The following is an 11,069-nucleotide window of genomic DNA, read 5'->3' as shown; positions in this document are numbered from 1 at the left end:
CGGCAAGGGGTTCGAGTTCAAGCTCACCAAGTGGCATTGTCATGCCTATCTTTCACTACTCAAATTAATCAATCACTAGTACACCCTAGTCGTACTGACAACACCTGCCGATAGCTTGCTAGGGAAAATTAAAACCCGTTAAGCCGTTACTATCATACTCAATTACTATGTACTTTTGTTTTGGTTATTAATTAAGAAAATTTTATTCTAATTTTGTTGTTTGATGAAGTAATGAAATTTGAACGTTCTGCATTTTCAATGTCTAAGACTGTAAACATGATTGTTGATCATCAAATTTTCGTAACTAACTAGCTTATAAGTAGTACTTTATTAATTTGTATATTGGTAATGGAATGCATGCAAATATGCAACGAAACAACTAAACAAGATTTAGCTTTCAAAATCATTTCAACGTCTATACTCCGCCAAATTAACGGCGAAAATACAACTACGTCAACTATATACAACTATACATGGATTATAGTATATAATATATAAATATTTCTTTGCTTTATTAATTTCTCGGTGAAAATGTGGAACTTGTTTCCGAAGGACCACCATTATCTGGTGGCCTGGCCTTATAATCACATGTCTGTTGCTATCATAGTAGGGAGTATTTTTCTTTTTACGTAGTATTATATGTCTTCATTAAGCCTTATCTTCGCCCATGTAACATGTATGATGTATCCGCGTATATTTTACTTGTATAGTTGTATGTATGTAAATAAAGCAATACCATGTTACAGAATACATATTATGAAGCTGGTCAAGCTTTGTCGTTTGATTTAGAAATATTATGTTTTGTTAGAATGAGCATACATCAAGTTCAAATTAAACTACCCTGAGCTAAATTCTTTGAGTTGTTTAAAATCAAATCTTCGATATAGTTAGTTTTGATTAGCTATTTAGTTAGGCTGAAGAAAGAGATTATGTACTACCATATCTTATCAATCGTACTTAGCTGACAATGGGATGATAAGAACAAATTATATATGAAAGTTACTCATACATTCAACGTTAACATAGCAAACTGCAAGTTGGAAAACACAAGACCCAAACAATGAATGAAGTCATTTTCTGGGGATGTAGTCAAGTAACTTTAAGACTTTATTTTTGTAATCAACAACAAGAATTAAGACTGGTTGCATGATGTTGGAAATAAAATAAATCAGGAGATTTTTTATTTTTATATTTATTTTTATTTATATTTTTTTAATTTTAATGTGCTTTCTGCTACTACTGGTGACTGGTGGATATTTCCTGCCAGCTTCGTTTATTGAGATGAAAGCGTTTCTTTAGGATAAACTATAAAGTTAATCGTCATCAATGATTCAGACTCCTCAAAGCTAAGGTATATATCACATTATTTAATTAATTATATGGAGATATATTTATATTTCCTCCATTTAAAGATTGTCCTTGTAACACCCAACTCTTTACTAGGGTGGAAGATATTGTCATAAAATGTACATCGAGGACCAATAACCGTCTTTATTTACATACCAACACAAGTTCTCATGACACATTTAGCCCACTCGATTACACCAACCAAGCACGCTTAACTATAGAGTATATTTTTACAGCAATCATGGGAAGTTGAGAAGTAGTACAGTCCTACGGAGTACTATTCGAGATAGATTATTATCCTTCTAATGGAGCATGTATAATTATTGTATATATAGTTAAATTTATAATGATAAAGTGTTAGAATTATCTAAGGGTGTATCAGGTAGACAATCTAACCATTTATATATATTTGCGACTACTTGATTTTGCGAGTGAGATGCCCCAACATATTCTATGCAAAAGTTGTTATATACTTATATGGTTGACGTAGTGTTGTACTCAGTAAACTAGTAGAGTACATGTAGAAGGCTAGGACTAATAGTAATTTTTAGTAAATACATGTCAAATTATCAACTTTTGCATAAATAGATCGATATTATATGACATGCATTTACAATATTAAATCGGAGCAAATATTGGAGAAATACAATACTCCACGCATCAATTTCTCAAGAAAACGTCACATTTTTGCATGCTATGTGCTTTACGCCTTTACAAAATAGTTGTTTTTTATATAAAGAATCCAAAGCCGTTTATGACTTCAATTGTGATTTGTTTGGGAAAATATTGTTATTTATTAACTAAATAATTAATATAAAAAGCGACACTAATTCATTGGTTGGTTGATTGCATTCAAAGCAAAAAGTTAACGAAAATAGAAAGTGGATTTGGATTTGTTTCAATTAAAAATTCGAATTATTGTAGGTCATTATGTTTAATTAGATGGGTCTACCAAAAAAAACATGAAAGTATTCAACCATAATTATTGGAATTGGAACTCTCTCGTTTTAGAATATTTCTGACTTGATTTCTAACAGAATGGTATTGAGTTGGTTTTAGGTTGGACAATGATTAAAGTTATTTCAATTTTAACACGGTATAATTTTATTAAAAAAAAATAGAAAAAACATTTAAAGACAAAAGAAGTACTCCGATCCACTCGATCTATAGCAAATAGTAAGAGGTCAAGGGAAGGAATCATGTACTAAATTATGGCTAGCTAGGAGCCTGAAAATGTGGTTTTTTTTTTTTTTTCTTTTTTAAAAAAGTGCCAAAGTTGCAAATTCATTAAGACTTCATCAAAGTGTCATATAGACACAATATTTAATAGTTGTTATAGAGTGAAAAAAATTTCTTAAGTGAAACGGAGTATAAGTTGTTTATTTACGAATATATAAATGAGTTTTAAAGAGCTAAGCAGCTAGCTCATTTTATATTGTAGTTTGTGAGCAATTTGCTTCTATATTAAACTCAACGCTAGCTAATCAATGAGTTCTAGTGACAGTTTATTCGGTTTTTTATGCGAATAATTAGCTCTTAGCCTCCTATTATTATTATTATTATCACAAGACAGATAGAATGGGTCATCTATAAATCTACAATGTTATACCAGAATATTACTTAAACCGAATGTAATTAATAAACTACACAAACAATGTAAAAAATGAGAGGATATCCTATGTTTGTTTTATTGTTTAGCTTTTATTTTAAAGGTTGCAATTTGCAAACAAGTTGAAGTATAAAATAATGCAAAAGCCGACTGCAAATTAGAAGAAGAAAAGCATTGGGTGATCACTGACACCTAATTCGTAGGTATCGACCAATGATACCATTTATGATGCGAATCGTCCAAGTAAAAGCCTCACTTGCCATGTGATTGTGCAACGCTACCATGCTCATTGCCTATTTTCCGCGTATTTTCGCTCAACAAAATAATGCAACAACAAGATTTTCTATACTATTATTAAAAGTTTCAAGATGTACAAATCTCTAAAACCCTAAAAGAAAAAAATCCCTTGTAATATTATTAATATTGGTAATTTTGAAAAATAATGTTTATTTATTAACAATTTCATATGGTGTATGTTCTTTATTTTTGCTTTATAACCAATCACTTCCTTTGTCTCAAATAATTAAGTGCCACGTTTATGTTTATTCGACAATTAGTTTTTGCAAATTTTTATTTTAAATTTTAATCCATCTATATATTCTACTACTATATACTTCGTATACACAAGAGAATATTTAGTCAAATAAGGTCATGTTTATGACTTGTCTCGATGTGAATTTTATAAGTTCATTTCGATGTCAACCTTGTGATAATTTGAACCATTCTCGCTCTCGTGGTTCAACAGGGCCGATCTCTCTCCGAGAGGTGAGGATAATCTCTTAAAATACAAATTTAATGATATTTATGCTCAGCTCGCTCATAGCTAATCTTGAAAATTTTGAAAAAAAATAGCACATAATTTACCATAATCTATAGAAAACAAGTCTAATACTACTAGATTTTATCATAAAGCATCGCTATCTCTTCATATGAAATATGAAAGAGATTCCTTGACTAGATTTCTACTAATGGAAGATGATTATTCGAGGAAAATATTAATGCTTTCAAAAACTTTCATCAAGGTTAATAATTTCCTCGACAATATCTTTGGCATCGCTTTCACACTTAGTTGTTAGTTGAACATTTCACCTTCTCACATCTACTAAACAATTCCCTGATAGTTAGCTCATTACAATAATTGTCAACTCTATAATTACTAACTTCGTCTTATGTTATCCATGAGTGGACCTTGGGCGTGTTTGGACGACAGATTGATACGGGTTAACAACAAGTTGAATCATAAGTTAAATAACATTTGAAGCTAATAATTACGAAACAAAGAATAAGATAAATAAGGGCAAATAAGTTCAAATACTAGGTAATATGAAATACAAAGTATAAAAAAATCTATTTACAACATTATTCGCATATGAGTACCAAAGGAGCAATATACGGATTACGAGTACTAAATTGATAATTGCTAGCTAGGAAAGGTATTTAATACGAAGTAGAATTTTATCATAGGAATTACATTTGAATAATGTTGTAAATAGATAATTTTTTTTTTTTCTAAATAAATATAATTAACAATGAGTTACAAACTTCCTCAAAAAAAAAAAAAAAAAAAAAAAAAAATGAATTACGTACAAAGTACATATTAATTACGATTTTATGACTAATTTTCCACCTAAATCCTATTCCCCTTACGATTTTCTGATTAAGGAAAACACATGTTTATTATGAAATTGGTTGAAAACCTGCACTTATAAGATTAGATTCTACTCGTATCTATGTATTTCGTTCACTAAAAGCCGGAAAAAAGTCTCCTGTGAAGGGTTCAGTGAATGTGGTAGATCATCAAATGTATATGTCCAGATTCATTGAACCTATGACATTTGATATGTGCAATATTAGTGACAGCAAAGAAAAACCATATACTCCCTTCATTCCTAAACTATATTAAAAATTCTACAATGTCATTCTTTAAAAATGACACCACAATTTGCTGATGTGGCAAAGTTTGATTGGCCTATATTTAGTATTTTTATTTTCATTTTGAATTATATTTAATATCCATAATGTATTAAAATTGTATTTCTTTTTTTTGTATTCTTTTTAATACATGTATTTTTTTAAAAAAAAATATATAATTATAAATTATAAAAGTCTATTTTTTGTATTATTAATTAATTTTTGAATTTATAATTATAATTAAAAATCACAAAATTAAAATCATTCAACATTGTTCATATTGTTCAACAATCGTTCATCAATGTTCATACTTCATATTGTTCATATTGTTCATCAATCATGTCATAGATTAGTCTCCTATTCCCAAAATCAATGTTAATTGTTGATGAATTTGCAAATTTTGACTAAAATCGAGATAGAAATTCGTAAACAAATTGGATTTTTTGCCATTCTTGATTTTAGGTTGTTGTTCATAAAAAAATCTCGACAACAATCTCATTTATAAGTGTTTGTAAAGGATGAATTCCGCTTTGAATCGTTCGAAAATATGATTTTTGTGGACTCAAATTGTGTAATTTTGTCACAGAACAAGGTTTATCAAGTTTGTGTCTAGAAGATGAAGTAGTCGCATTTTGATCCGATAAATGCAATTAAGTTTTCACGAAGTTGTTTGTGGGTTAGATAATGACTTAAACTATGTTTGGTCATTACATTAAGAAAAACAATGTTTTTTATATTCTAGTATATATTAACCTTATTATATTATAAATGTGACAAAATATTAAATTATGATATACTTTCTCATAATATGTGTAGGCATAATCGTGTAAAGAAAAATATAAATATATGATGTATATAAAATTGGCAAAAAACATGTTCCTTAACGATAATAAAAATGATGGGTCCTAAAATTATGGATATTATATATATATATAAAGATGGTTCCTAATATTATGATATTTTTTTTAAAAAAAGAAAGTTTTTTGAGAGAGAATATTTCTCTATAAAATTGCTAAAACAAAAGGGGCAAACTTTATTATGCATATGTCAGTTGACAAAAATTTAGATGAATGCTATCAATAAACTATAATTAAGATCAATAATAATCTTTCAAAACTAAATGTTTCGGTCAAACCTTCACTAATTGTAAATTCGTAGCAATGTAGTTTGATATTTTGATATCATATATATATATATATATATATATATATATTCTTTTTGACACACACACATATATATCAAAATAATAATCTTTCAAAACTAATTTTTTCTGTCAAAGCTTCAGTACTAATCGTAAATTCGTAACAACGTACTTAGATATTTTGATATCATATATATAACAATTAACAAAGCTATGTTTGTATACAAATCATATAAACAACTAGTTAGGAATATACCAAAATTACAGGAACTAATTAATTTATATGCCCAAGATTTCAAAAATATTTTTTTCCAAAATATAATAAGATAATAATCCTATAAATCTTCTTTTACCAAAATGATATGATAAGAATTCCATAACTTTTTTTTTGGTTATATGTTTAGCGTAAAATTATGATTTCCTCTAAAAATGGAAATGCAATTGTTAGGTAATTCATATGTGCCTTGAGCACGAGCATATTCCAATTATAACATAAAACTTAATTTTTTAGGTAATGACCAAAACTAATACTAATGAATGCCACAAGCGAATTCCAATTACAAATTAAAACTAATTTTTTTAAGTAATGACCTAACTAAATACAGGTAATTACCTAACGACAAACAGATTACAATAATCGTAGGCCTCGATTATGGATCTAACAGGTTTGCGAAAGAAATATATTACGAACTCTAAAACGCAAGTCACGCCTTCATTATCCATTGACCTGTTAAAAAATTGAAAGATTTATGTTTTAAATCATCATAATACACGCTCCTAAGGTTATTTTCATCCTCAAAACCATCAAACAACTTGATTTTTACATAAATAAATACTATCAATCAAACCCTAAAACGAAATTTGTATACGAATTATGAAAGCAGATTCGAAAACCAATGCATTCAATCCGATCTTTGAACGGATTTTTGTTGGTTTGGTCTGAATTCCGAATAGATTATACAAGATTTATAGGGGTTTTTAAATTAAAATCATGATTGAAGAACAATGATGAATTTTTTATTTTCTAAATTTTAATTAGAATTTAATTTTTAAAAATGATTTTAATAAGATAAAAATAAATTTTTAAAAAGTTATAATTACGTATTATTTAAAAAAAATACATGTATTTACAGTTGTACATACATGTAGAGTATTTTTAGGTATTTAAAAATAAATCAAAAATGGACTAATCATAACATGACACCTCATCATGTTATGGTGTCATTTTTTGAAAAATGACATAGTAGAAACATCCTAAACTATATTCCTCTTTGGAAATTTTACACAGGAATTAAAGAGGAAAGAATAAGACAAATAACAATAATTAGATAATGCAATGGAAAGTACAAAATTAGATTAGTTATTTCTCATGATAAGTCATCAATTCTTTGCAAAAAAAAAGGACCAATCACATGCTCCTAGTTAAAAAATTTTAACCAATCATATTCACTGTAATTTGACACAAGGATTATGAGTGAGATTAGGTAAAGATGAGTGCAAAAGCATTAAATATAAAACAGAAAAAGAGAGTTGATTTACTAAAAAAAAAAAACTTACCAAAAAAAAGAAAGGAGGAATGTAATTCTAAAATACCAAAAATAGAAAGGAAGAATGTAATTTAGGGACGGAGGGAGTACTTCCGTTTCATTAAAATTTAAATCTCAACAATTTCAATTGATATTAATGACGCAATTTTAAAAACACGTGTAACACCAAATGTTTTTATATGGAGCAAGTGAAAGGTAAATAATTTTCAAATGCAACCCTTAATACTCCTATATAAGAACTTTAATTTAAAGAAACGAATCAATCTTATTTTTTTTATTAAAAGATAAAACAATTGTAAATAAACAGTACGAGAATTATTTATACCAATTGAAAAATGTATTTAAGCCTTATAACTTAGTACTACATTCCTCAAAAAAAAAAAAAAAAAAAAAAAAAAAAAAAAAAAAAAAAAACTTTGTAAGTACTACATATAACATTATACATTTATATAGAGTGTTTTTTTAAAAGCAAAATGAGGGAGTAATTAAGGACCGTACCTACCGATAAATCTTTGAGGGGTCGGGGGTAGTGATTTTCCCAAATATATGGCACATGCATTTAAAGGACCGAAATCAGATCAAATCACGGACAACTTGAAAAATTAGGGTTTGCTTCTACTGGTATTTTGAAAACAACTGCTAGCCTACAGATATACTTGGTACTTTAGTAAGCATTTTGAGAATAGTTAGTATGCACTAATACTTACAAAACACAGCTATTTTTAACTAAACAAGCAAGCTAAGAATTTCAAGTATTACCTTCCCCTATCACCACCTTCTTCACTCCATGCGCGCTGTTACTAACGGGGTAGATCTGGGGCAGGGCGGAGTAGAGCGAGGCGAAACTTGAATGAACACAAATTACATTGCATCTAGAGGAAATGGAAGCGTAAATATGTATCGGAATATTTTTAAGGTAGGCTAGGGCAAAATAATGTTGAAAAACAACACAATATTCGTACCATGCCCTACAATTCAAAGAGAGACGGCCCTTTGACAAGTAGTGCTAAAGCTTGCTTGGTTGATTGGTTGATCTTCTTCTTCATTAATATGTTGCTGTAATCTTATATTTTGTGTTCATAGTTCAATTTTTCATGTGTAAGTATTTTTTTTATTATTATTATATTGATTATTGTTGTACTTATACTTTGTGAATAGATTGTGATTTATGATAAATACTATCAAAGGGGACCTGTCAATAGATATAGCTAGCTACTTGCTTAGATGGTTTCTTAACTTTGGAGCTATCGAATCTCACAAGCTAGCTAAATTCCCTAGCTATTTTTCCAAGCTATATAATAATTGTCATTTGGTAAGCAATAGTAATCACATTTAAAATTTGAAAATCACTGTTCTTTGTTATTGTACGAACATAAAATGATTGTTCTAAAATAAAAATATACGTGGTACAGAGTATTAAGGATTACAGAGAAGCAACATTTAAACTACCAACAATAAATAATTACTTTTAGAAAAAGAAAGATTCTTTAAGTCTCTTTCACCAACCATGCTCCACGCACAAATCATCAATGTTTAGAAATTATTAAAATATTATATAGATTAACAAAAATATTAATATAAGTTACAGATAAGTTCAAATCTAAACTCTTATTGATCAAAATACGTGTCTACACTCTAAAGGTTTCCGCCAATATGTGTACAAGTAATAAACACCTGTTCATGATTTTTAATGCTGCAAAGGCCGTATCTATCTACCACTTGGAATTTAATTTTGTCTACATGACTTTTATTATTATCATATTATGGTTATGTTTTTGTAAAAGGGTATGACAGTTTCTTATATGCCTAAGGCAATTGCATTTGCCTCTTATTAGATCCAATAAGACCTAATTAATATCGTACATAGGTAACATAGAAATCCTTCAATTACATTTTTATTATTATTATATTTAATAATCCGTTAGAATTTTTTAGAATAATTTTTGGGTCTAACCCATCCTATATTTTCTGAAATATGGATAATGTTTAAAAATGAATTCCAGTTCTTCAGTAGATTGCGAACTCGATAAATGCGTGGATATTCTTGCCAAATGCCTCAACGGCGACCTCTCGCCACTTCACATTGTCTGGGCAATGTTTTTGCCTCTTGCATTTCTCCAAAGGTCACTTTGCCACATGGAATACCTCTGTCTTCACGTGATCTCCACGTGCCCTTCTCGTTCTTTAACTTGCTATGCACACCCTCGTTTGAAGAGATTTATTTTAATCTCAAGTAAAAAAATATTTTTATTGGTAAAATTTGGGTTACTAATTTAAATACTTTGTCACACATTATGATCATGTTTGATTAGACTTGGTATATGTGTTATTCTCGTGTTCGCGTTCGAAGTTAAAGTGGATTGGAGGATCACAAGTTCACAACGATAACCCAACCTGTTTAATTAATGTATTATATCGTGTTGACCTATTTAAATAATCGTGTCGAAAACCTTTTACATCAATCCGCTTTTTCGTATCATGCATATAATCGTGTCGAAAACCTTTTACATCAATCCGCTTTTTCGTATCATGCATGTGTTGTCATGTTATAATTATATATATATATATATATATATATATATATATATATATATATATATATATATATATATATATATATATATATATATTAGCCCATTCAAGATATTTGTCATAAAATCAAATAATTATTGGTGATTTTTCTTAAGCGGATTGACTCATGTTGGTTTTGTGTTGGAATTCTAAACACTAACTTGACTTGTTTAATTAAATGTATCATGTCGAATTGATTCTTGTAAGTAAACGTGTCATAAACCCTTACACTAACCCGATTTTTTTTTGTCCAGTTTGTATCTTAGTTGTCAGCTCTATGTTTACTAAGACTTTTTTTAAAAAAACTTAGAAACAAATTTGATTAAACTATTATTGCTATTGAGCGTTTGGTTATAAAAAAAATTGGGTAACAATTACTCCGTACCATTCTAGAGGTGATAACTCCACCTATTCACTACTTCTCTACAACCTAAGGGCATGTTCTGATTGATTGAACTGAGCTGAACTGAACTGAACTTATTAGACCTGAACTAAACTGAATATTTTATTAGAGAAGGAAACTAAAATAAGAACTAAACTGAACTTATTGGAGCTAAACTAAACTGAAAATAAGCTGAAGAGAACATGTCCTAAGATAATAATTATGTTCTCTTACCCTCCTCAAATATTAAGAAAGAAGATTAAGTTTAAAAAATTTATTTTCAAATATTTTCTTTTTTTTTTTTTTTTTTGAGAAAAAGGAAATTATTTTCATGATTGAACCAAACAAATGAAAAAGGAAGAGTGTTTCCTTTTTTGTTTTTTCATTTTCAATGTTTAATTAAACCAAACGCCCTTACATATTGGTGATCGATGATTAAACTTAATTGTTTGGTTGTTCCTCATTATGCATGACTTTAGGTTTTAAACTCCAATTCCACGATATACATTTTGCTGTTAAAATTTCTTTATGGGTACTCTCTTTCACCTTCAAGGTATAAGG

General features: G+C 28.5%; 1 long non-coding RNA gene across 1 annotated transcript; it reads right to left on the bottom strand.

Annotated features, from left to right (window-relative positions):
• Nucleotides 1-6,552: 6,552 nt before the first annotated feature.
• Nucleotides 6,553-8,911, bottom strand: LOC145621551 (uncharacterized). The gene is made up of 3 exons (XR_014108437.1): nucleotides 8,518-8,911; nucleotides 8,315-8,427; nucleotides 6,553-6,735 (listed from the first exon to the last, which is right to left on the bottom strand). It is a non-coding gene; the product is annotated as an uncharacterized LOC145621551 (long non-coding RNA).
• Between the last annotated feature and the right edge of the window lie 2,158 nt (nucleotides 8,912-11,069).

This window comes from Chenopodium album, chromosome 27 (assembly GCF_948465745.1).
Source record: "Chenopodium album chromosome 27, dcCheAlbu1.1, whole genome shotgun sequence".
Taxonomy (NCBI): Eukaryota; Viridiplantae; Streptophyta; class Magnoliopsida; order Caryophyllales; family Amaranthaceae; genus Chenopodium; species Chenopodium album.
This window is presented reverse-complemented; position numbering and strand designations above follow the sequence as displayed.